We start from the raw sequence: 25235 nt of genomic DNA on the forward strand, positions 1-25235 counted from the left end.
TAACGGTATTTTATTTTAGACTGTTTTATTAGTCTCGAATCCTATTTATTAGTTTCTGTCATATCATTTCCTTCGCAAACGTTGAGTTTGCATGTTTTCTCTCTCAATGCACTAAAAAAAAAAAAAAGATCCTTTTAGTGGTGTGTCATACAAATGCATGAACATATATGGTAAATGGTTTATTGTGCAAATGACAATTGAAATTTAAGGAAAGTAAAGATGAATTACGTGTAATTTAAGATACAAATCACCTAAAAAATAAATAAATAAAATTTTTTAAAAAGATACAAATCACCTAGCATTGCGATGAAACACGTAGGCAGATGGTGGAGCTCACCTAGAATTCTTATAATGAACTTAAAAACACACTTCTCCTTAAGGTAAAAGTTAAGACAGTTCCTTAGTTTTCCTTAATTCTATCTTCACCAGATCACCCTCCCACCAATATCCTTTCTCAGAAAGCAGATGGAGAGGTCATCATAGAGGTAGACCAACACTGTCCCACAAAGTGTTGAATGAAGAATTCCAAAGTCAGGGGCGGCCTGAGATACAAACTCATCGATGCACCTCCCAACCTGACTGCATAAACCAATAGCAGTTTTAAGCTCATCTTTCCTACCTAACAATTACACTCCCTGTGGGGTATAGCAGAATGCAATCCACCTGGATGCTCCTGAAATCTCTTTCTTCAAAACCTTTTTCTCCCATGGGATCCCTGGGTGGCTCTGCGGTTTAGCGCCTGCCTTTGGCCCAGGGCGTGATCCCGGAGACTCAGGATCGAGTCCCTGCATGGAGCCTGCTTCTCCCTCTGCCTCTTTCTCTCTCTGCTCATGAATGAATAAATAAATAAAATTTAAAAAAAAAAAAAAACTTTCTCCCGATTCTAGGGTACCATGGGCAGAAATTGAAGCTGGCGTGGTCTATTATCAAGAACAGACTCCACCTGTTTCAAGGGGACGAGAGCACCCGGAGACACTTATTTAGGCAAAGGACTCAAACTGGAGGCTGCCCCGTGCAACTTCCAGGGCAGCTCCAACAGCGGGCTCCGGGAGACCCAAGAGCCCCGAGGTGTGAGTCCTGGGCGTGCAAACGCCCCGGCAGAGGAAAGTGGCCAGACTGACGGACTTCACGGGGGTTATCACACGCTGGGGCCTCAGCAGTACCAATGACCAGACGTCCCTTTTACGTAGTTTCCACCTCCAGGCGTGGACAGTTTCAGAACAGCCCTCTAAGGGGGTAAAGGCATACACAAAATAAAGTACATCCCGTGGGCTTTAATCTAGGACGGCGGGATATAAAAGGCAGGGGGCACCCCCCCCCCATCCTCCCACCTGGGAGCGCAGGCTTGCGCCCAGCCCGCAGGTGCCCCCAGGGCGGCGGCCTCCCCGCGGCCCCGCGCAGTTCCGGGCTCGGGGGCCGAGCTAGTTAAGCCGCCCGCGACCCGCGACCCGCGAGGCGTCCCCGGCGCGCACTTCCTCCGCTCGGGCCGGGCCGGGGCGGGGGCCGGGGCGGGGGCCGGGGCCCCGCAGAACTTGGAGGGCAGCACCCGCGACGCCCGGCGGGAGGCCGGAGGGGGCGCCCGCGGGGGTGTCGGCCGGGTCGGGTCCCAGCGCGCGCGACACTTGTCAGCGGGGAGCGGGGAGCGGGGAGCGGGGAGGCCGGGGACGCCCGCCCCGCGAGGAAACAAAAGCCAAACGCCCGCCGCCGGGCGCCCGGGGGCCGGAGGCCGCCTCGGAGCTCCGAGTCCCGGCCCGGCCGCTCGGCCCGCGGCGCCTCCCCGCCCGGGCGACCGCGCCGACCGCCCCGGCCCAGCGGCCCCGGAGCCCGGAGCCCGGAGCGGCACCGCGCGGGGCCCGCCTCGCCCGTCCGAAGTGGGCGACAAGTGGGGCAGCGCCTCGCGCGGGGAGCCCAGCGCGCGCCCGGCGGCGAAAGAGAAAGAGAAAGAGCGAGAGCGGGCGCCGGGCGGGGGCGACTCCCAACCGCCGCCGCCCCCCGCCGGCCCGGCCCGGCCCGGCCCGGCCTCCCCGCGGGCGACGCGCACGCCCCTCGGTGGGGCGCGGGGCCCCGGGCCGGCCCTGGCGGCGGCGGCGGCGGCGGCGGCGGCGGCGGCGGGCGCCCCCCGCGGCCCCCGGCCACACGGCTCGGGCGGCGGCGTCCTCCTTACCCCGAGCGGAGCCGGGCCGCCCGCAACGCCGACTCGGCGACAGGCCGGCGGGGCGCGACCGGAGCGGCGAGCTCGGCCGGCCCAGGCTGCGGCGCCGCTGCCCCCGGAGCCCGGCGGGAGGGGCGGGAGGGGCGCGAGGCTGCGCGCGCGGGGTGGGGGCGCGGGAGCCTCCCCTGCCGGCCCGCGCGCATGCTCCCGCCGCACCTGCCTCGCTCCGGGCTCCGGGCTCGGCTCCCCGGGGGGGCGGGGGGCGGGGGGCGCGGGGCGGCCGCCGGGCTCCCACGTGGGAGGGAGGTGGCTGCGGCTTGCTCTCCTTCGCTCCCTGGGGAGGGCTCCCCGCGCGGACGGCTCACCTTGCCGGGGCTCCCTCGCCCGCGGAGCCCTCGCCGTCCCGCGGCTCCTTGCGGTTTGGCGACCTCCCCTCCGCGGCCCCTTGCCCGCTCTCCACTTTGCTACACGCCCGGCCGCCGGCACCACTTCAAAATAAAAGAATATTCTTTGCGAGTGTCCAGAACAAACTGTTCCCTGACCGTGTTCTAGCTGCTGGGGATTGGGTGGGAAGCCGGAGCCGAGGAGTTCCTGCCCTCACGGAACTTACAGTCCCACCGCGGGGCTCCAGGCTTTCCCGGAGCCTTGCCGCCGCCGGGGCGCAGAGAAACTTACGAATTGGTTCCTTTTGGCAGGCACGCATCCATCCATCCGTCCGTCCGTCCGTCCGTCCATCCATCCATCCATCCATTTTTGGCTTATATTTAAAAGCTGGCAATCGAAGACCATTTTTTTTTTTTTTTGTGACTTTTAATGTAACTTTCCTTCGTGGAGGTGCCTAGTATGCAAATAAGAGCCGTCAGGTGCAAAATAAATATTAGTGTGTTGATTACAGCAAGAAATGCAGTACTTTAACATGATTAACCACAATAATTTCCCGAATGATCTTTTGTTGTTGACTATCATAAAGGCACAGCTAAAACTTTTGTTTTTCAGGTGAAGACTGGTCCTTTGGTCACAAACATAATTTAATGTTAACTGAAGAAAGAAATGTAAAACCCTCTGCTAATGCAGTTTTTGAATTAGGAACCATGATCCTAGAAATGTATAAATACACACACACACACACACACACACACACACACACAAACTGGGTTCTATGCTCTAATCAATTAAGAAAAAGATTTGGGGCCGGTTGCCTGGGTGGCTTGGCAGTTGAGCATCTGCCTTTGGCTCAGGTCCTGATTCCTGGGTCCTAGGATTGAGTCCTGCATGGGGCTCTCTGCAGGGAGCCTGCTTCTATCTCTGCCTCTGTCTCTGTATCTCTCATGAATAAATAAGTAAAATCTTTTTAAAAAAAAGATTTGGGGCAAAGAGACAAAAGGAGGCAGAAGGCATCAGCAAAGAGAACATTTAAAACAGATCTATTGAAGTGGTGTGCTTTTTTCATCCCATTTAACAGGTTTATGCTGAAGACTTCCTGGAGTTGTGATATATTTTTGTGACAACAGGCACACATCAGGATACTACTATCTTGACATACTTGCTCACCTGACTGCGTGAAATTAGAGTGGAACCCAGTGGTTGGATGAGAATTCCCCCTCCCTGCTACTTATGCGAGCACAGATAACATTTTGGGGAAAGGACAGTGCTTGGATTACTGCAGTATAACCCTAGTCTTGCCTGCCTGGTAGTGTTTATCATTAAAAATGCTAAGTATTAGTGATATAAACATCAAAATGTTCCCAGAACAGGAAGAGTTAAAAGCACTTCTGGTTCTACCCACCCCTTAGAAAAATCAATGTTAATATTATACAAAATTTTAAAAAGCTGGATTGAAATCCAAATAGAGTGAATTTACATCACCTTGTCTTCAGGTTTTTGGGGAAACATTATTATAATGTGTTTATTGAATATATTTGGCTTGCTTGGATGAAAAGAGAAACACTGTTTTCATGGGCAAGGTTTAAATAAGGTAAAAAAAAAATGCACCAATGAAACAGGTGACACAGGCAGAAAACCCCATCCTGGGTTACTTAAATGTAAATCTAAGGGTGCGTACTGCTGACAACAACATATGATTACATTCAAAGAAGCTGACATCTGTTTTAAACGATACTGTTATTCAAATTATATGGAAATATAAGCAGTGTAAGCATTGGTACACTTATTACAGAATTTTTGAAAAGCTGTTGTAGTAAATCTCTTTTATTTGAACAGCTGCAGATTAAAATGAAATAGCCACATTGTTGAGTATTGCAGTGTTACCAAGGGTCCATTGTGAACAATGGATTTTGGAACACTGATGATTACTAGGCATCTTTTTACTTATCATTCAGTTGAATCTAGCAAACTAAATGGCAAAGTTAATGTTGACCAGAGAGGTAAGGATGGCTTATTGTTAGAAAGGAGTCACTAGGGATCCCTGGGTGGTGCAGCGGTTTAGCGCCTGCCTTTGGCCCAGGGTACAATCATGGAGACCTGGGATCGAATCCCACATCGGGCTCCCGGTGCATGGAGCCTGCTTCTCTCTCTGCCTGTGTCTCTGCCCCTCTCCCCTCTCTCTCTCTGTGTGACTATCATAAATAAAATTTAAAAAAACTAAATAAAAAAAGAAAGAAAGAAAGGAGTCACTAGTGGCCTGTTAAACACAGAAAAGAGCCTCTTTAAACATGTCATCAAAACATAACAGAGTCATGGCAGTTCTATAATGTCTAACTCATGGGTGGAAATGAAACCTCCTCATTTGCTGAGATAATGATTGACTTTATTTAAGGAACACTCCATTTTAAAATTTGGTAAATTTATCCACTTTTTTCTAATGGGGGCATTTATTTTATTTTTCTATGTTGTATATATGTTATTTTTATATGTATATAGGTTACTTTTTAAGTAGACTTAAATTACATTGCTGTATTATTTGGTCAATAGCAGGATTGCCCATTGACACAGAAGTGTTTTTAAAATTCATGATTGTTTCCTAGCATATACTTAGGACCATTTGGGAGTTAAACAGAGTAAATGCCTTTATACACTTCAGTGTAATTGAAGAGATGTTATCTTAACAGCATTCTATGCTTACACCACAAATTGTCTATTGCAGCTAAAATCATTTTGTTGGTCACCATTTGTCATCAATAATTATTATCCTCAAGTTTATTTTCATATTAATGCTATTGTTAATAATTTTACTCATGCCACACTATATTTTCTCTGTGACAGTGATATTATCCTAAATCGATTGTCCAATTTTAAACTTTCTTAAGGAGTTGAGACATAAATAATTGCATAGAGTTCTGTTTGAGTATAAATACTAGTTCAGACAAAAGTGTAAATAATATTGAAAAATTAAAGCTAACTTTAAATGCTACCAAAAAGCTTCATAAATAAGATAATACGCACATTATACAATTTTGAATTAATGACTTAAAATTTATATAGAAATCTATTTTCACACTTGTATTTTTGGGGAGGAGAACCAAGCTATCATAAAATAGCATAAAAACACCATTTCTGGATATACTCCCTTGAACTTTTAAAAATCCAACTTATACACAATATTTCTGGTATTTAAAGTCTGTAGAAACTGAACGAGATAAGGACCCTTACATCAATAGGCAAACTTCAATTTCCACTACAACCAAACTGAATGGACTAATGGGATTCAGAGAAAGGCATGAAAACTGCAGAAGGTAAGCAAGCAATCCCTTTAATCTCATTTTCAAAGATATTGATGACACAACCATACCATCTCCAAGGTGAGAGCTCTAGAAAAAGAAAAATGGAAAATTCAGAGTAGGCAATTCGTACTTTCTTGAAAAGATATATGCCCCAAATAACTGTAGCTAGACATGCATTCTCTAAGAAATAACCGGTGGTATAATATATAGAACGTATGCCAGGTGTCAGGAAAGACGGTTGTTATTCCTACCTCTGACATTGATCCATCACGGAAGAAACCAGCTAGCTACAGAGGCTATGTCTCATGGCATGTAGCGCTTACTTTCAAAATCACCAAGTTTAGGGTCTAGGTCTAGTTCTTAGTTTTGTAGGTCTGGAAACCTGAGTCCGTTAATGCTCTCAGAAGTAGTCAGGCTAAGGCAACCAGCTAAAAGCAAGAATACCAACTAAAGTGAGGTATAAACGCCAAAGAGATTTATGTTTTGGGGTTAGCACATTCCTATCACTATAGTCTACAAAAGTAGGCAAATTATTTTAAAATATTTCCTAGTGGCCATGAAATCAGAACAAGTATAGCTATCTCCTCTTGGTGCGTAGTGTCAACACATGACAACTGTCTGATAAAACCATTCTCATAAAAGGAGGTCTTCGGCCAAGATGCCCAAAGGCTATGTCCTGGATACAGTGCTACTCACTGAGGTCTAGTTTCCTTTTGCATTTCTTGGGATATCCTTGGGACATTCCCTGGTCACTTTGACTGGATTTGGATGCTTTAAAAAACCCCATCAGCAATATATTTACAAACCATCTTCTGTGAGGGCTGCTGCTACAGAATAATATGTTCATTTATTCTTTTCTTTTCAGCCTTCTCAAAGGATGACTTTTTCTTAACTTTCTCTTGACCCAATCTCAAAAGTACCTATATGATCCCTTCCATACTAACAGTCTAAATAAAAATGTTTTTGAATTATTTCCATTTTAGATTTAATTTCCCTATTTTATGAAACATTTAACCAAAATTTAAAAGTCAGGCTTTTTGTTTAATACATTATCTTAATATCTAATATTCCATTAAAAATATACAGCCTACTTTTTCTGGACTGATTATGCATGTGTTCTTTTTCATTATAATATCTCCAATACAAATTCTTACAAAATTCATTTCCAATCCTGCAAACATGAATCAACCTAAAACTACTAAAGTGACATTTGCTTGAAAAAGTAAAAAGGCTTTATTCATCCTCAAAGGAAAAGAAGTTGCATGTTTCTTTAGGCTTTTAGTTACCAAGTAAATACCTTGAACCTAAATATCATTTATTTGTTTCTGGATTGAAGACAGTTGATTACTGTATATTACTGAGCTATTAATATTACCCAGAAAATAGGATTATCTATCTATATCCCTGAATGGAACAAAGTTCACCAACTTCATCTAGTTGAGACAACAACATAAAATATAAGAATAAGAAAGTTGGGGATCCCTGGGTGGCGCAGCGGTTTGGCGCCTGCCTTTGGCCCAGGGCGCGATCCTGGAGACCCGGGATCGAATCCCACATCAGGCTCCCGGTGCATGGAGCCTGCTTCTCCCTCTGCCTGTGTCTCTGCCTCTCTCTCTCTCTCTCTGTGACTATCATAAATAAATAAAAATTAAAAAAAAATTAAAAAAAAAGAATAAGAAAGTTGTTCCTAAGTAATTTTAAGTGTTTTATTTTAATGCTAAACCTCTCAGCTATTTATGACAGCCTTGAAAAAAAACCCTCATTGACCTTCAGATACTTCCCTACTCCATCTAAACAAGAAAAAAACATCTTTTTGTGAGTGTGGTGGATTAATTAAATTAATGCCTTCAATCACAGATAGCCCATGACTTTGGTTTGACGCAGGATTTTTCAACTTTACAATGGTGCAAATGCGATACTCATCTGGTAGAAACCATACTTAAAATTTGGAATTTTGATCTTTCCCCAGGCTGGTGATTTACTGAAAGATCCTCTCTTGTGATTCTGGGCAGCAGCTGCAGCCCCCAGGTGGCCATGCCATCATAATGGTAAACAACCAATATGCTGACAACCACTCTGTATCCATACAACCATTGTTTTTCATTTTTAGTACAGTATTCAATAAATATGAGATAGTCGATATTTGATTATAAAGTAGGCATTGTGTTTGATGATTCTACTCAACTGTAGACTCATGTAAATGTTCTAAACACGAGTAAGGTAGTCTAGGCTGAGCTATGATGTTTGGTAGGTTAGGTATATTCAGTGCACTTTCTACTTATAATATTTTCAACTTACAATGGGTTTATCAGAATGTAACTCCATCACAAGTCCAGGAAGATCTGTAGTGGCCTGCCTTTATCCATACCCCTTACAAAGTAACTTTGTATTTGTTTCCATTGTGAGGTGGAAGCAATTTCCCATTGCTTCAATCAGGAAAGCCTTGTGACTTACTTTGGCCAATAGGAGATGATGAAGTGACAGTGTCCCAGTTCCAAGCTCAGACCTCAAGAGCTCTGGGTGCTCTTATTTCTGTCTTGCTGTGTCTGTGATCACCCTGAGAATTAAGTGCTTCTGCTGGGGAATGACACAGAGCCCCATTGTTCCATTTGAGGCCATAGATGTGTGAAAGGGCACATAAAGCTCAGCCAACCCACCAGCTGACCACAACAGCATAAATGAGTGATCCCAACAAGACCAGCTGAACCAAGATCAGCAGAACCATCCAGCCAACCTACACATTCATGAGAAATGATAAATAAATCTCCAAATGTTGGGCTGCTTCTTTATGCAACAATAGCTATGTGATACAAAGGATTTATTTACTATAGTACTAATGTAATTTTTTTCTTGTGGGGCAAATTCAGCAACTACCTAAGTGTTCTGCTCCCCTAAAAGCTTGAGTGTTGTGTTAAGTTCAACATTGCTGATTTCAGGGACAAAGTCATAGTCACAAATGCAGCTATTTATGTTTTGCACAAATGTGGGTCAGTGTATAGAATCATCACTCTCCAACAAAGTTCTTCCTTATTCAGCCATTCTGCCCTCCTTATTAATTCTCCCCCCTCAGTTTACACAGAGGCTCAAGTGTTTCCTCTTGAGGGATAGCAAAAGAAGCCTTCCTTTGACTTTGTTTCCCTCATAGGCAGTGCTATCTCCCTCTCCCCTTAGTTACCAAAGTCCTATAAAAATCTATGTATAGCTTATACTTTACTCCTTAAAGCCTGATGTCTGCTCCAGAAATCTAGTGAAACAGTTCTCTTATAGGTCATAAATGGCCCTATAATTGTTCCAATTCATTTCATCATCTGGTTATTTACCTGCTGGACTCCTCTGTACTTCTGAGGACACTGAGTCTACTCACCTCCTTTGGCCTTGGTCAGGGACAAAACCTCTTGGAAGTCACTTAGAAAAAAGGCAACTAGGGCAGCCCGGGTGGATCAGCGGTTTGGCGCCGCCTTCAGCCCAGGGCGTGATCCTGGAGACCGGGGATCGAGTCCCGCGTCAGGCACCCTGCATGGAGCCTGCTTCTCCCTCTGCCTGTGTCTCTGCCTCTCTCTCTCTCTCTTTCTCTCTCTCTCTCTCTCTCTGTGTGTGCATGTGTCTCTCATGAATACATAAAATCTAGAAAAAAAAGAAAAGAAAAGAAAGGAAAGGAAAGGAAAGGAAAGGAAAGGAAAGGAAAGGAAAGGAAAGGAAAGGAAAGGAAAGGAAAGGAAAGGAAAAGGAAAAGGAAAAAGGCAACTTTACCAGGTAGAATCAGAGGTATTTCCAGAATCAAAGTTTGGAAGCACAGCCTGATCTCTCCAGGCACTGGGACTTACCACTCTAGGTCTTCTCGTCTCTCAAGTCTTTTCTGCTCTTTGAGTGTGAAGTGCCTTTTCTCTGTCTCAGCAGGTACCCATGGCCAAACCCAGCCACCCCAAGTCCAACTTCACATCACTTCCAGTTCAGCACCTCACAGACTGATCCATGTTGCTGGATTCTAGTTCCTCATTCCTGAGAGAGAAAGACAAATTGCCCCAGCTTGACTCATATGTCTACTTTTTACCTCTAAGTGGGCAGATTACATATTCAAAATGTTATAGATGCACATACCTGACATAAGCGTTGTACAGGTTGGGCAGATGCCCCAAATGCTGTCCCTCTCAGAAACTTCAAAAAGCCTTCATGGCTATCCTTGGCCTACAGTTCCAAGTCCAGACGTTACCCTAACTGCTTCAAGTCCACCATGTTTAATCCACACAGCACGCCCATCTCCATCTCCCACTCCATTGCTGACAACAAGATACCCTCTGTTCTCAGAATGGCTGCAAGTTTTGTCAATTTGCCCACAAAGCCTTATGCGGGAGTACTCTTCTATCAAGGCTTTTCTGAATATTAAAATACAATGTACCTTTGAGGATTCAACACTTCATGAAATCTCGCCCATGAAGCATTTATCAATTGTATTGCTTCACTTTTTTCTTACTCCTACATACCCATAGCATTTTGTTTACACATCTTATTGCATTTATATCACTTTAGTTTTAATCATAATTACTTATTAGTTTATACATAACCCTAATAACTATGGTTTCCTGAAGAAGAGGAGCCATCTCTTTTAAATTAGTGTTTACATTTAATTATCTGTGGGATTTTACTTTTAATTTTCTTTTTGATAAATGTTTTTTTCAGAAATTGCAGGAGGTAATGCAATTAACACCCAGGCATCCACCAGTCAGAAGGAATATCAGTTCACACTTTATACCTGATGTGTTTAAAGAAGTGAGATATAGTATATAAAGTTGAATTCCTCTATCATCCCTTCCTTCACCTCTTGCTGCCGGCTTTTGCAGAAGCAACAACTATTATGATGAATTTGGTGCATATCCCTTTACGATAAGCTATTATCCTTATGATTTTTGAGTTTTGTGTCTTTTAAAGAAATCCTTCCTTACTCTGAGTTATAAAAGATGATTTTTTTCTTAAATATTTTTAAATCATACTGTATTAGTTAGGGCCTCAAGTACTTATTGAACCTGTAGGGGACAGGGCAGCCTTATTTTGCTCCTGACTCTAATGGGGATGCTTCTAAAGTTACTGTGCTTACTGGAGGCTCTTGTAGAGATCCTTTTTCAGTTTAAAGAAGTTCCACTATCTCTTGTTACTAAGTGTTTTTTGTTTGTTTGTTTGTGTTTGTTTACATGAACAAGTTTGGATATTATCAGATGTCCATTCAATTTCTTTTTTCCTTTTTTTTTTACATTTTTTAATTTAAATTCAATTTGCCAACATATAGTATAACACCCAGTGCTCATCCCATCAAGTGCCTTCCTTAGTGCCTGTCACCCAGTTATCCCATCCACCCACCCACCTCCCCTTCCGCAACCCTTTGTTTGTTTCCCAAAGTTAGGAGTCTCTCATGGTTTGTCTCCCTCTCTAATTTTTCCCACTTAGTTCCCCTCCTTTCCCTTATAATCCCTTTCACTATTTCTTATATTCCACGTATGAGTGAAATCATATGATGATTGTCCTTCTCCAATTTACTAATTTTACTCAGCATAATACCCTCCAGTTCCATCAACATCGAAGCAAATTATGGGTATTCAGCTCTTCTGATGGCTGAGTAGTATTCCATTGTGTGTATATATATATATATATATATATATATATATATATATATATTACATCTTCTTTACCCATTCATCTGCCAAAGAACATCATGGATGGTCACTGTTTTTCCTTTTCATAATGACTTCTTTCATATATTTTATTCCTTTATTTCTGGAGGGGATCTTAGCCATACTTACTTTAAAATTATTTTGATGTGGGGATCCCTGGGTGGCTCAGCGGTTTAGCGCCTGCCTTTGGCCCAGGGCGCGATCCTGGAGACCCAGGATCAAGTCCCGAGTCAGGTTCCCGGCATGGAGCCTGCTTCTTCCTCTCTCTTTCTCTCTCTCTCTCTCTCTCTCTATGTCTATCATGACTAAATAAATAAATCATTTTTAAAAATTATTTTGATGTTGTTTTCCCATCTGTACTTTATTGCTGGTAAATTCATCTTCCAATGTTAGTTTGTTGACTGTTTTCCTCAGTGTCAATTATCCTCGGAGTCTTTGAAATGTCTTCTGATCTGTTCTCTCCTCTTCCTCTCTCCACTGCCCTCTGTTTTTTGCCTCCACCTGGTCCTCACCTTCTTGTCCAAATTCGGGTCTTGTCCGGCAGTGCTGGACTTCCATTCTACAGTGATATCAAAGGTCTAGACAGTAAGAAACTTGGCCTAGGTCCTAAACCTTCCCCTTTCTGGCTGCACTGCAAGAAGGCTGCAGAAGTATCTACTTTCTGGCTCCTTTGGGGCCAAGCGAGAGCATGCCACCCCAAATTTTAGCTACTGAGTCTGGCTCCAGTCCTCCATCATGCATGAAATGCTTTTGTGGCAGGAATGGACCTGCATTCATCTCTGATGGGCTAGCCTCTGCAGTCCACTGTGTTTCTGTGTTTGTATATTTCTAGACGATGGCAATTACTGCCTTGTCTTTTTTTTTTTAAGATTTTATTTATTTATTCATGAGAGACAGAGAGAGAGGCAGAGACATTGGCAGAGGGAGGGACTGCAGGGAGCCCAATGTGGGACTTGATCCCTGACCCCGGGAACATGACCTGAGCCAAAAGCAGACACGCAACCACTGAGCCACCCAGGCACCCAATGCCTTGTCATTTTAATTTGTTTTAGTGGCCTTGTTTGGGTCAGGATGAGAAAGTATCTCAAAGAGGAACCCAGTAACTTCTTCTAGTTTCCTTTTTTTTTTTTTTCAAGTCTCCATTTCTAATTTGACTTCATAACCCTTTCAGGACTTTGCACAGTTCTTTGCACATGTTATACGCTCAAAAAGTAGTTTCTGGAACTGAAGCCACTGTATCCCATTCCAGGGCAAGCCTAGTGAATGCTCATCAGGAATGTACTGTGGAGGAAATTCATTCATCAATACGGGCTTGACCTGGATGAACTTTATTAAGCCTATCTGTGTTGGAGATTCCAGGATTTCATGCCTGTTTTACATGAATAGAGTGGCTTTCAAGGTGGGCACATTCAAGCAATTGCCAGAAGAGATGATTACCAACTGCTCATTACATACCTGAGGATGACAAGGATGATATGAGAGGTGCTGCATCTACAATTTCATCCCAAGAGACCTATGCAATATTTCGTATGTGTTTTCAATATTATCTTCAGATTTATCTTTTTCTGCCTACCCTCACTAATCAACTCGACCTTGAGAACATCCTGTCTTAAATAACCAGATACCTGATAGCAAAATATTCAGTTGCGTTTATTTGTAGATCAACAAAGAAAGATTTGATGAAGCAAAAGTTAATACCATCTATTATTTTTCTCCAACTATAAGTCTAATGCTTAGAAAATGATTTATTAAACTGTATACAAACCCTTTTCTAATAATAGGTATGGACATCATTTACCTTGGAAAAGATTTACTGATCTCATTTTCTTTTTGAAATAAAAAATGTTTAAATGTGTGTGTCAACTACATTTCAATTAACAAAAAGTTTAAAAATAAATACATACATAAATACATAAATAAAGTTTAAATGCAAAAACAATCTATAAGCAAAGCAAATATGAGCTCTTTTCCCACCTTTGATAACTTTAATGCTATTACTCAAATTCTCCTGCTCAGGGTGTACTCTTGAGTCCCACTTCACCAATGGGGCTTTGCTTCCTCCCCAAGAGTGGGCAACGATGTGCTGAAGATACACAAACCCATGGGCATCTTCCTGGAACATCGATCTTTCTCTAAGTTTGGCAAGAGGTAGAATCCTATTATTTAGCTGATGAATTAAAACATTAAAATAACATGAATATATGATGGAGTAGAGGTTAAAGTGCCTGGATTTTTAAGATAAAAGACTTAAAAAATAGTTTTATTCTTCTAGAAAAAAATTCATATCTTCTCTAACCCAGAGAGCCAATTTTATTTTTCGAATTTATCTTTCTGTTAGAATTTTCCCTCCTCCATAAGGTCATTCATGCATTCATTCGTAATAAAAAGATTTTTGACAGGGGGACTAAGCTACAGTGTTTGGAGGTTATTTGTTCCTTTGACCCATACAGATCCAGGTAGAAGATTAACCTTAGGTATGGCACAGAATGAAGTATAGAATTGTGCATGAAATAAAGGGTTGTAGCTCATGGTGACATGATTTTTATAAACTAGTCAATATTACATGAATAGATTTAACATCTTGTGCAACAGCTATGTCCTTTACAAAATAAGAAACTAATCAACAACCATTACCAAGGTAAAAATTTAGCATGATTCAAACTGAAGCATATCTATTGAGAAGAATGTTCTTCCCTAGTATATCATGTGGTTCCCTGCCTAGAGGATGAACACTATCAAAAGAGAGAAGGAAGAGTACTTTCTAATTATAACACAGCATCACAGGTATGAGTGAAATCATATGTTTATATATAAAATCATTAATGCTTATGATAGACTACCTGAGGTCTTGTTTCATTAATGAATACAAGTCACCTAGGCAACTTTAAAGGAAAGAATAATAATCCAATAAACACAACTTAATGTACTTATTCCCTTTAAAACTCTCTTCCTTTTTTTTTTTTAAGATTTTATTTATTTATTCATAGAGACAGAGAGAGAGAGAGGCAGAGACACAGGCAGAGGGAGAAGCAGGCCCCATGCAGGGAACCCAATGTGGGACTCGATCCCAGGTCCCTAGGATCACACCCCGGGCTGCAGGCGGTGCTAAACCGCTGCGCCACCAGGGCTGCCCTAAAACTGTCTTCTTATTTTTGCCAGTTATTGTTGCTTTTTCTTCATAGTGGGAATCATGAAATCAGGAAATGGTGTATTCTGCTCTTTCAAATTAACTTTAATTCATATTTCCATGTGTCAGCATGGTTTTCACAGTTGACATGTTTATAGCTCTGCTTTATAAAATTAATTTTATTTCATGTTTTCATGCATCAGCATGAGCCATACAGTTGACATTTTTATAGCTCTGTAGTGATCTTCTGTTATAATATGACCTATTTTGCTTAGCCATCTCCTATTCTTAGACATTTGGGTTTTTCCTGTTATATTTTTGTTTTTGCAATCATAAATAGCATTACTAGAAATATTCCTAATGAAATAGATTTTAATCTGTTTATTTTCCTAGAGAATGTTCCAAAGAGTAAGATTATTATGTCAAATCACATCCAATAGCTTCATAGTTTTTTTTTTCCAGAAAAATCTAAAGCCATTGAAAATGTGACCAGTAATGTTTAAAATCTATGTCATTCTCAGATTCAACAGATCCAAAAATTGGCATTTCACAGTTTTTATTTATTTGATAATATGTATACAAAGTTTTCTTAATGTTGCCAAAACTTATATTTACTAACAAATGATAGGGATATGGATTAATCAGTGTGATGATTCATTTGTAGTTGTCTATTACTGAATGCTCATTTCCTTTAACCAAATATTAAATGAGATTTCAGCATTAGTCATTATAAATTTGTCTCAGTTATTTCCATCTCTTAGAAAGCAAGCTTTTTCCGAAAAAAAAGCTTCACATATATCAAGCACACAGAAACACATAGAAGAAATAGATAAAATATTCCCTGAAAACACCACAAGGCAGAGAAATGAAATACAATTGATGCAGCTAAAGGCCCTGTGTAACCCTCCTCAACTCGGAACCCTTCCTACCTTCGCTAGAACTAACCATCACTGCAAAGGTAGTATTTATTAAAATCGTGTACCTTTTTATAATGTTCCTACATATATTTCTAGACATAAAACATATATATGTTTTGCATGTTTTACAATTTTATTTAAGTGGTATTTTCTGTGTATGTCATACTTTAATTTTGCCTTTTTTAATGTTAAAAATGTTGTTTAAACTTCATTCACTTTGAAACATATATACCTAGTGTATTTATTTTAGTGGTTATGTATTATTCCAAATTATCTTTTTCTGATTGAAGATAATATCAGTTTCTAACTTTTTGAGATTACAAGCTGATCTATAACTCAATGAAGATTCTTTTGTATCTCTTTTTCTGCTCACTAAATATATATGTACATTTATACACAAATACATTCTATGTATATACGCAGAGGTGAAGTATACACATACACTCACACACACACTCAGAAGTGACGTGGTTGGATTCTTACTACCCAGTTGCTCTGCAAAATAGTTACATTTTTTCACCTATCTATAAATTTTACATTTCCCTGATTACAGGTGAAGTTGAACATCTTTCTGTTTCCTTCCTCTGTCATTTGCCTGTTCACATACTTTGATTATTTTTCTGTTGAATTGTTTTGTCATTTTTCTTATCTTGAAGATCTTTATGTTTTGAGTACGAATCTTTGTGCTTTATGTGCATTTCACATATTCTACACTAATCTATGGCTTACACTTTCAGTGTATAGTGTGTTTTGATGCTTGAAAGTTTTTAATTTTAGAATACTTTTTTTCATCTTTTCTTAAATATGTTTTGTGGTTTTGGTATTCCCTAAAAACCTTGAAGTCATAAAAATACTGTCCCATTTTTTAGTTTTCAGACTTAGACTTTGAATCCACTTGAGGATTGATTTTTGTTCATGGTGTATATAACACCTAATCAGTTGTCCTTGAATTACTCATTGAATACTTCCTTTCCTCACTAATTTGTTCTTTCTGTCATTTATCTGACTTCCATATATATAATTGCTTTGAGACTCTTTCTTCTCATTCATTGGTGTAGTACTCTCTCTCCAAACTTTAGTTTTATTAAAGTCTGATGTTTGATAGAAATATCCCCCACTTCTTTGTTCTTCAAAATTTAATGTCAATTCTCAGCCCTTTGCTCTTGCAAATATATGTTTATTTATTCCATATATAAAAGATAGTCTTTGAATTAGTCTATAATTTCCAGGAAAAAATAGTATTTTTTTATGCATCAGTTTGAGAAAAATGGCCACCTCCAAAACGGAGTTGTTACACAACTTAGGAATATTGGGGATAGCTCATATCCATTCCTGAAGCCGGTGATTGGTATGGTTCGGTTCCTGGCTGCCAGGCTGTGTCCGTCCTTGAACCTGCTTAGAACTACAGCTCGTCTAAATTCACAGATTAAGGTGGTGGGCTCCAACCCTTTTCTTTAGCTCCTTTCAGAGTATGGGAGCCCCTCTCAAGTCTGTTAGCCCCATAGGCATCTCGTCTATGAAAGCTCTTGGTCCCTCTCCCCCTCTGAGAAACTGGACTCCTTGGCAACCACCTCATTCCAGATCTGGAACAAATATAGTGGTTATCTCCATCCTTATTCACTGCTCTGAGTTGCTCCTAAAATTTTGTTTTACTTGTTTAAGAACCTGAATTTTCTTTCAGTTTTATATTTTTCTTTTTTATTCATTTTGTTGCTAAGCATTTGAAGCTAAGGGAGTATTTCAAAGAGTGAAGTTAATGTACCATGATGGTTAAGGATAAAATTCTTGTTTTAATTGTGATGTAAAGGCATCAATGTACTTATTTTGTTACATTTTACTTTATAATTGAACTTCTGGAACAAGTCTATTCATCTCTGATGTTGAGTTCTATTTTCTAATAATCAATCTCAGAACCAGAACGAACAAATAACTGAATATTTGTCTGTTTCACTGGAGATATCTTTGTATTTTTGAGTATGTATGTGAGCATCCATTTTATTTATTTATTTATTTATTTATTTATTTATTTATTTATTTATTTATTTTTTGTGAAGATTTTTTTTTCCCACAATCTGTGGCTTTTCTTTCTTTCTTTTTTAATTTATTTTTTATTGGTGTTCAATTTACCAACATACAGAATAACCCCCAGTGCCCGTCACCCATTCACTCCCACCCCCCGCCCTCCTCCCCTTCCACCACCCCTAGTTCGTTTCCCAGAGTTAGCAGTCTTTACGTTCTGTCTCCCTTTCTGATATTTCCCACACATTTCTTCTCCCTTCCCTTATATTCCCTTTCACTATTATTTATATTCCCCAAATATTCAGCATCCATTTTAATAAGGAGAATGTTCTTGTTTGGGTGTGACCTTGGGTAAGTTCTCTGTACTTCAGAGAACTTCAGTTCTCTGTACTTCAAGTAACTTCTCTGTACTTCAGTTTCCTTTTTGGTATATGTATTATAAAAATGTCTACCAGGGTAGGTGGCTCTGTGTGTTCAGCATCTGCCTTCGGCTCAGATCATGATCCCGGACCTGGGATTGAGACCCTTGTTGGGATCTCTGCTCATCGGGGTTTCTGCTTCTCCCTCTTCCTCTGCCCTTCCCATTGCTTGTATGTGCATTGCGCTCTCTCTCTCTCTCTCTCTCTCTCTCTCTCTATCTCAAAAAAAAGTCTACTTTGCAGTGTTATTGAGTTAATGTATGTAATGAGCTACTTGTATCAAGTAGTGAGAACAGTGCTAGACACCTTGTAAATCCCCTATGTGCTTATTAACCCTACTAGTTCTCTCAGTTGTCTTTTTAGTCAGGAGTATTGTATTTGTCTCTTTTGTTCTCATGTTTTTTTCTTCCCTCACAGGATTTAAATGTTTTGATAAAGTATTATTCTCAAGTTGCAAAAATTTCCAAGAATCAAATTTTTTGCCTTTGCTATAAATGGAATCTTTTTTTATTTTTCAGCTTTGTGCTACTTGTATAGAGAAATGCAATCGATTTTTTGTGTATTTATATCCCTGTGACCTTGTTTAACATGTTTATTCTAAAGATTTTTTTTTACTGATTTTTTGGAGTTTATAAATCTATATTCCTATCATGACAATGATGGTTACAATTTATGAAACTGTGTACAAACACTGTGCTAAGATAATACAGTAAACTCTTTATGATTCAGAAAAGACTCCTATGTTAAGAATTCCCTATACAATTTCCCTTTGTGAAAATCTTTCACAAAGATTTTCCTTCACCTGCTGGGCAGAGGGAAAAGTGTTTTGCCAGCTTAGAAAAGATGCATCTTGCATTCAAACTTGTTTCCCTGGCAGGACACATCCTTAACAGCATTTGAAATCCTTTCTCTCCTATCACATATGTTACTGTTACTCAAAACTAACAACCTTTTGGACACTGTCCATCCTCATCCCTGGTTCTTACAACATCCCCACTTTTCATACATTTAAGTAGAGTTCCCACCCCCCTCTTTCTGCAAGTCGATTTATGTTCCCTGGATCACATTATCTGATGTGCTAACAAGTCTTCCAGAAATAATGATACTGTAATACATGGTCCACTCCTCTTTCTCCAGAGCTGCATCGCAGATTATTTTTGGAAGTGGATGAAAACATCAAATAGCTCAATCTAGTTTACTTTTATGTATGGGAAAAATGACTCAATTTTGTTTTACTATATTCTGTGTTTTAAAAAATACCATTAAATGCTGATCATATCTTTTATAACTTATAGAGACCTGGAATATGTTTCAGAATGGCTATGAGCTACATTTCCGAGGAATTTTATGTTAGTGGAACAATATGTGGCTGGCAAAGCATATTAATAAATTGGATTCTCTGTCCCTATTTTAAGCCCCCCACTACATTACTATTTTTGCAGGATTATTCAGGCATACCTTAAATACCATTTCCTCATAAATAACATTCTAAATCTGGTGTAAGAAGTACATAGGATAGTAAAAAGAGGCTTAGCCTGGGGAGGCAGAAGATCTTGATTTCTGAGTGACCTTGGGCAAATCATATGAATTCTCTGGCCCTCAATTTATCCTATAAAACTAAAAAATTATAAATAAAAAATTTCAAAAGACTCAATTCTAAAGTTGATTAAGTATGAATAAAACTAAATTTTTAAAAGAAACACTAATAAGTTATATGCATTTTATAAAGATTTTATTTATTTTTTGAGAGAGAGATAGAAAGAGGGGGAGAGAAAGAGAAAGAGCATGAGTGAGGGGAGAGGCAGAGGGAGAGGGAGAAGCAGACACCCCGCTGAGCAGGGCACCTGACTCAGTGTTTTTTTGTTATGTTTTCATATTTTATTTATTTATTCATGAGAGACACAGAGAGAGAGAGAGAGAGAGAGAGAGAGAGAGAGAGAGAAAGAGAAAGAGACACAGGCAGAGGGAGAAGCAGGCTCCATGCAGGGAGCCCGACGCGGGACTCGATCCCGGGTCTCCAGGATCACGCCCGGGCCAAAGGCAGGCGCAAAACCACTGCGCCACCCAGGGATCCCCAAATTATACGCATTTTTGAAGAGTGAATTAAATATCAGTACAGGAAAAAAGTAAAGATTACTTAACAGTCCTTCTTACTGTTTGCTTTACTGTAATTTAAAATTTATTAATCTAAGTAATCTCTACACTCAACATGGGGCTTGAACTCACCACCTGGAAGTAAAGAGTTGCCTGCTCCACTGCCTAAGTCAGCCAGGCAGTCTTCTACCACATTTTAAATCACACACTATAAGAGAGTTGAAATAGTACATTTTGTTTGTGGAAATATTCAACTTAATATGCACATTTAATAACCAATCATTAACTGTATGCTTTATTTCCTGAATGTATCCTTCAATAATATAAAAGCAGGAACATCATCATAATGACTAATTTTCCTAATATGCAAAATAACGTGCTTTCTCAAGCACCCAACTAACTAATAGAGTATGATGTAGACACTAGGGAAAACAACAGCTCTCATCAACAACAAAAATATTGCAAGAGAAGCAAACCCCCTTCTGCTAGAAAAAGAAACCCACTGGAAATACACCATATCAAAATGGAAAACATGTGGCAGAGTAATATTTGACATACTAACTCCCTTTGGGGCATCACTGCATTTCTGTTCTTGTGTTCCCAGGAATTCACCTTTAAGACTGCCAGATGTAGGTCTTTTCCGCTCCAGAGACTGGAGATCTCATAATTCTTCATTTTCAGGAGGTGGAAGACAAGCAAAATGCTTGGTCCAGGTGTAAGCTGACAACTCACTTGAAGAGCAAGTTTCTGTGCAAGCAGAGGGAAGAGCTCCCAGGGCTGGTCCTGGTGATATTCTGAAGAGGGAGCCCTGTGCCTCACTGCCCTCCACGGAGGCCTGCTGAGCTCCAGAAGGTGTGTGGAGTGGATGGTTCCAATGAGAAGGCCCCTATAAAATTTAGAGATCACAAGATAGAGGTGACTGGTAATGATTAGAAAAGCCCATAAAGCAAACCAGATGTGAGATTCTCCTCTATCGTGCAGGAGCCGTAGAGCAGTGATGACAGGTCTAAGCTCAGACAGGCCTAGCACAATCTTGGCAGCTGTGCTCAACCTCTAAATGGCATGGGAGAGATCCTAAAGCTTCCTGCCACCCCCAAGAAGGGACATGAATGACCTGAGGGAAGGCTGAAACACTTGAAGGATGCTGGAGGTCAGCAGGGAGAAACACTGGCTTCCAGAGTGGGACCACACATTGATAAGGTGTCAATAGTCTCATGTACCAATGGGGCAAAAAGGTCCACTGAGCCCCAGGAAGAATGGTCGTGGCTTAGCAGATGCCAGGAGGTTAAAGAACAGGTGAGCACAGCAGAAGCCTTGTGATGATCTGCTCCTCATCGTCCCCCTACCCACACCCCAAAAACACCCACCCAGGGCCATGACTCCTTGGGTGACCTCACAAAGGAATGCCCCTCAGGAAGAAGGCAAGATCATGAATTAACTGAAGTTTCAATTTGAAACACCAGACACATGACCACAGTTTCTGTTATTAGGCAGAATAATGCCTGAAACTGTAGATTAAGTCCCATTATTAGACAAATAATGGAAGTTATACATTTGTAGGCACCTGCAAAAATGGAATGTAACTATTGCACACAATGTACAAAGGTCATGTCTGCTCTCTACACAGCGTTGAGGACGTAATTTTAGAATCTGGGTGGCTGTTTCTCTTAAGAACAGCTTTTTATCTAATGATGACAGCATCCATGACATAAGGAACATTTTGGATATTTTTTTTGGAGGGGGGAGTTTTTAGTCACTAGATACTCATTTCTCTGTAATTATGAACTTGTAGAGTTTTAAAACTATGATTGTATTGGTTTGCTAAAGCTGTTGCAACAAAGTATCACAAACCAGGTAGCTTAAACATAGAAACACTTCATCCCATGGTTTTGGAGGCCAGAAATCAGAGATCAAGGCCTCAGTCCGCAGAGCCAGTTCCTTCTGAGTGCTTCATGGGAAGGATCTGGTCCAGACCTCACTCCTCAGCTCTGACATGGCCACCTCTTCGCTGTGTCTCTTTACATTGTCTTTCTTCTGTGTGTATCTGTCTCTGTGTCCAAATTTCTCCCTTTTTTTTTAATAAAAGTGCCAGTCCTACGGATTAGGACCCATCTAATGATCTCATCCTTACTTAACTACATCTGCAATGACTCTTTTGCCAACGAAGGTCACATTCTAAGATACTGAAGGCTAGGACTTCAACATACTGATCTTCAAGAGGACACATAATGATGATTTAGTCTGTGATGATTAAGCTATCAGAAAAAAAGTTTATTGGGTTTCCATGATTTCTGTTACTCTATATTTTCTGCAAAGATTCCTCAAAAATAATACCACAGAGGACAATAGGGAATGGTATTGGCTTCTGGCTTAATTCACTGTAAGTGAGCAGCACTATCACTAATGTAATTTGCCTTGAAAATATAAACGATTATCAGTATAAAGGTCTTTGTGTGTATTTCAGCAGCTCTAAGACACTATTGATTTTAGTTACACCATTATCTGTGTACTAATAGGAAAGAACTGTGACATGCTAAGTAGCTTTACCTTCCTGGAAGTCATTCCACAGTCTTTCAGACCTAGTCTTGCACAAATCACCCTCCTGTAGAAAACACCCCCCTGCCACCACTGCATCATGTGACATATGACATGTTTGTTTACTTATTTGTTCCCTCTGTCTTTCTTTCTCCCACTAGAATGCAGGTTCTATAGAAGAAAAGCTTTGGTCAATTTTGTTCGCCCACTCTCACCGACCCTGAAAGGGCCTGACACGTAGTAGGCACTCAGTGCTTATTTTCTGAATTTTTAAATAAATTCCATAAATTATATATCTCAAAGAGAATGTATGTATTGCCTGTATGTATGTAAATTTATTATGAGCACATCATTTTACTATGTACATTCTATATTCTGTATTATATACATGAATCAATATTTTTACATGGTTCGTCCATGTAGATATAATTACTGGTCACTTGTCTGGGACATTGAGCAAAATCATCAAAATGATCATATTTCTAAGCTTACTTGATATTAGCACCATCTAGAGAGGGGAATAAATGTCAGTGATTAATCTTGATACAAATTTTTCTTTCTTTCCCCACTCCTTTGTTATTGAGATGCACCACTGTCCTGAGGGAAGACAAGAGACTAGATGTTCACAAGCATATCAAGACACAGCCCTCCCCCATCTAATCACCCGGGTCACAGGCCTGCAGTTGGCCCTCAGACTGTGCTTTTGAGAGCCAGCTGCTTTTTCAAGGTTTGAACTGGCCTGAACCAGCCTCCATCTCTGCAGAAATGGATGGAAGGCGATGACAAGTTATGTGGTTTGCCCATCTTACTCTCTCTTGGGATCCTCCAGTTGGCATCATTGCTACTCTTGAGAAAAATTTAAAGGAAGAACTCCATTAGTAATTTCAGGTCATTAGTGTCTTCAAGAGATTGACACCGCTGTTACTGAATATATACTACTAATAACAACTCACACATTCATGATGTGCTTATCCTAGCCTCAGCAGAGTGGTAGGTGTTAACATAGGAACAGTCCTGCTCTACTCAGAACAATAAGGGTCACCCAAACAAATCAGGCCCTGACACCTAGATCCTGTGAATGTTACCTTATTTGGAAAAAAAAAAAGTCTTGTCTGTGTAATTCAATTAAGGAGCCTGAGAAAAGGAGATTATACTAGATGGACAAGGTGAGCTCCAAATGTCATCATGAGTGTCCTGAGAGGAAGGCAGAGGAAGATGTGAGACAGGCAGAAGAGGGGGAGGTCAAGTGACCATGGAAGCAGAGAGAAAAGATGCCAGCAGACACCCATACTGGAAAAGACAAGAAACGGATTCTCCCCTAAAGCCTCTGGAGGCATGGCTCTGCCAATACCTTGATTTTGAACACAAGATCAATTTCAGACTCTGGTCTCCAGAACTGTGAGAAAATAAATTTATGTTATTTAAGCCACCAAGTTTGTGGTAATGTGCTACAACAGCCATGGAGACTAATTCACCTATGAAGTGAAAACTGACAGAATGTCCATTTTGAAACGTGTAACTGGTCCACATAATGGGAGAAAATGTTTCCATGTCATATATGTAATAAAAGATTATATTCGCAATATATAAACAACTACAACTCAACAACAACTACAAAAACCTAATTAATAAATGGGCAAAAGACTCAGACCTTTCTATAGAGGAGATATATAGATGGCCAAAATGCACGTGAAAAGATGCTCAATATCACTAATCATTATGGGAATGCAGGCCAACACCACAATGAGCTATCACTTCATACTCATTAGGATGGCTACCATAAAAAAAGAAATACTACATGTTGATGAGGATGTGGAGACATCGGAACCCCGTGCATTGCTGGTTGGAATGTAAGATGGTATGGCCACTGTGGAAAACATGATGGCACTTCCACAAAAAAGTAAAAGCAGAATTATTATATAATCCAACAGTTTCGCTTCTGTGTATGTACACAGAATAATTGAAAGCAGAATCTTGAACATATTCATAGCAGCATGTTCACAAAGCCAAAAAATGAAAGTAGCCCAAGTGTGCATTGATGGGTGAATGGATGAGCAAAATGTGGTGTGTGTATACAATGGAATACTATCTAGCTTTCAAAAGGAAAACAATCCTGACACATGCTACAACATGGATGAATCATAAAGACATTATGCTGAGTAAAATAAGCCAGTCACAAATGTACAAATACTATACGATTCCACTTAAATAAGGTACCTAGAATAGTCAAATTCATACAGACATAAAGTAGAATGGTGGTTGCCAGGGGCTGGGAATAGGGAATGGGGAGTTGTTTCACGGGTATAGAGTTTTCATTTTGGGATGATGAGAAAGTTCTGGACATGGATGGTGGAGATGGTCACACAACATTGTGAATAAACTAATGCCACTGAACTGTACACTTAAAAATAGTCACATAAATTTTATATTATGCATATTTATCACAATAAAAAAGGATATCTGGGCATAGAGAGGATCACAAATCTCTCCACAGTTAATAAATTCTAGAGCCAAAATTAGAAGCCAAGTTTTCTGGCTTTAGTATCTGTGCTCTTAATTTCTGGGTTGTAGTTTTGAGGTAGATAATGAGGGAAATTTTTATTTTTAAAATTCCACTTTGAACAATACA

General features: G+C 40.5%; 1 protein-coding gene and 1 long non-coding RNA gene across 17 annotated transcripts in view; one reads left to right on the forward strand and one right to left on the reverse strand.

Annotated features, from left to right (window-relative positions):
• The window catches only part of L3MBTL4 (L3MBTL histone methyl-lysine binding protein 4), a 499515-nt gene that overhangs the window by 466673 nt on the left and 7607 nt on the right, over window positions 1-25235 (reverse strand). For 2 of the 11 annotated variants that reach the window (XM_038543799.1, XM_038543800.1), the window contains exons 2-5: window positions 20684-20957; window positions 20204-20279; window positions 13470-13627; window positions 9657-9831 (exon numbers count right to left, since the gene is read on the reverse strand). The gene's annotated coding sequence lies outside the window, so the exon portion shown is untranslated. Of the gene's footprint in view, window positions 1-2164; window positions 2275-2517; window positions 2625-9656; window positions 9832-13469; window positions 13628-20203; window positions 20280-20683; window positions 20958-21185; window positions 21409-25235 lie in introns of those variants that run through there. The other 9 variants (XM_038543805.1, XM_038543798.1, XM_038543806.1 and 6 more) reach the window with 9 other exon arrangements.
• Window positions 4449-23720, forward strand: LOC119872611. Of its 6 annotated transcripts, none has more exons than XR_005362624.1 (4): window positions 4449-4536; window positions 5729-5844; window positions 7802-7880; window positions 12667-13344. It is a non-coding gene; the product is annotated as an uncharacterized LOC119872611 (long non-coding RNA). The 6 variants fall into 6 exon arrangements; XR_005362622.1 differs by having other exon boundaries at window positions 12745-13344; XR_005362623.1 differs by having other exon boundaries at window positions 7802-7860; window positions 12745-13344.

Source organism: Canis lupus, chromosome 7, assembly GCF_011100685.1.
Source record: "Canis lupus familiaris isolate Mischka breed German Shepherd chromosome 7, alternate assembly UU_Cfam_GSD_1.0, whole genome shotgun sequence".
Lineage (NCBI taxonomy): Eukaryota > Metazoa > Chordata > Mammalia > Carnivora > Canidae > Canis > Canis lupus.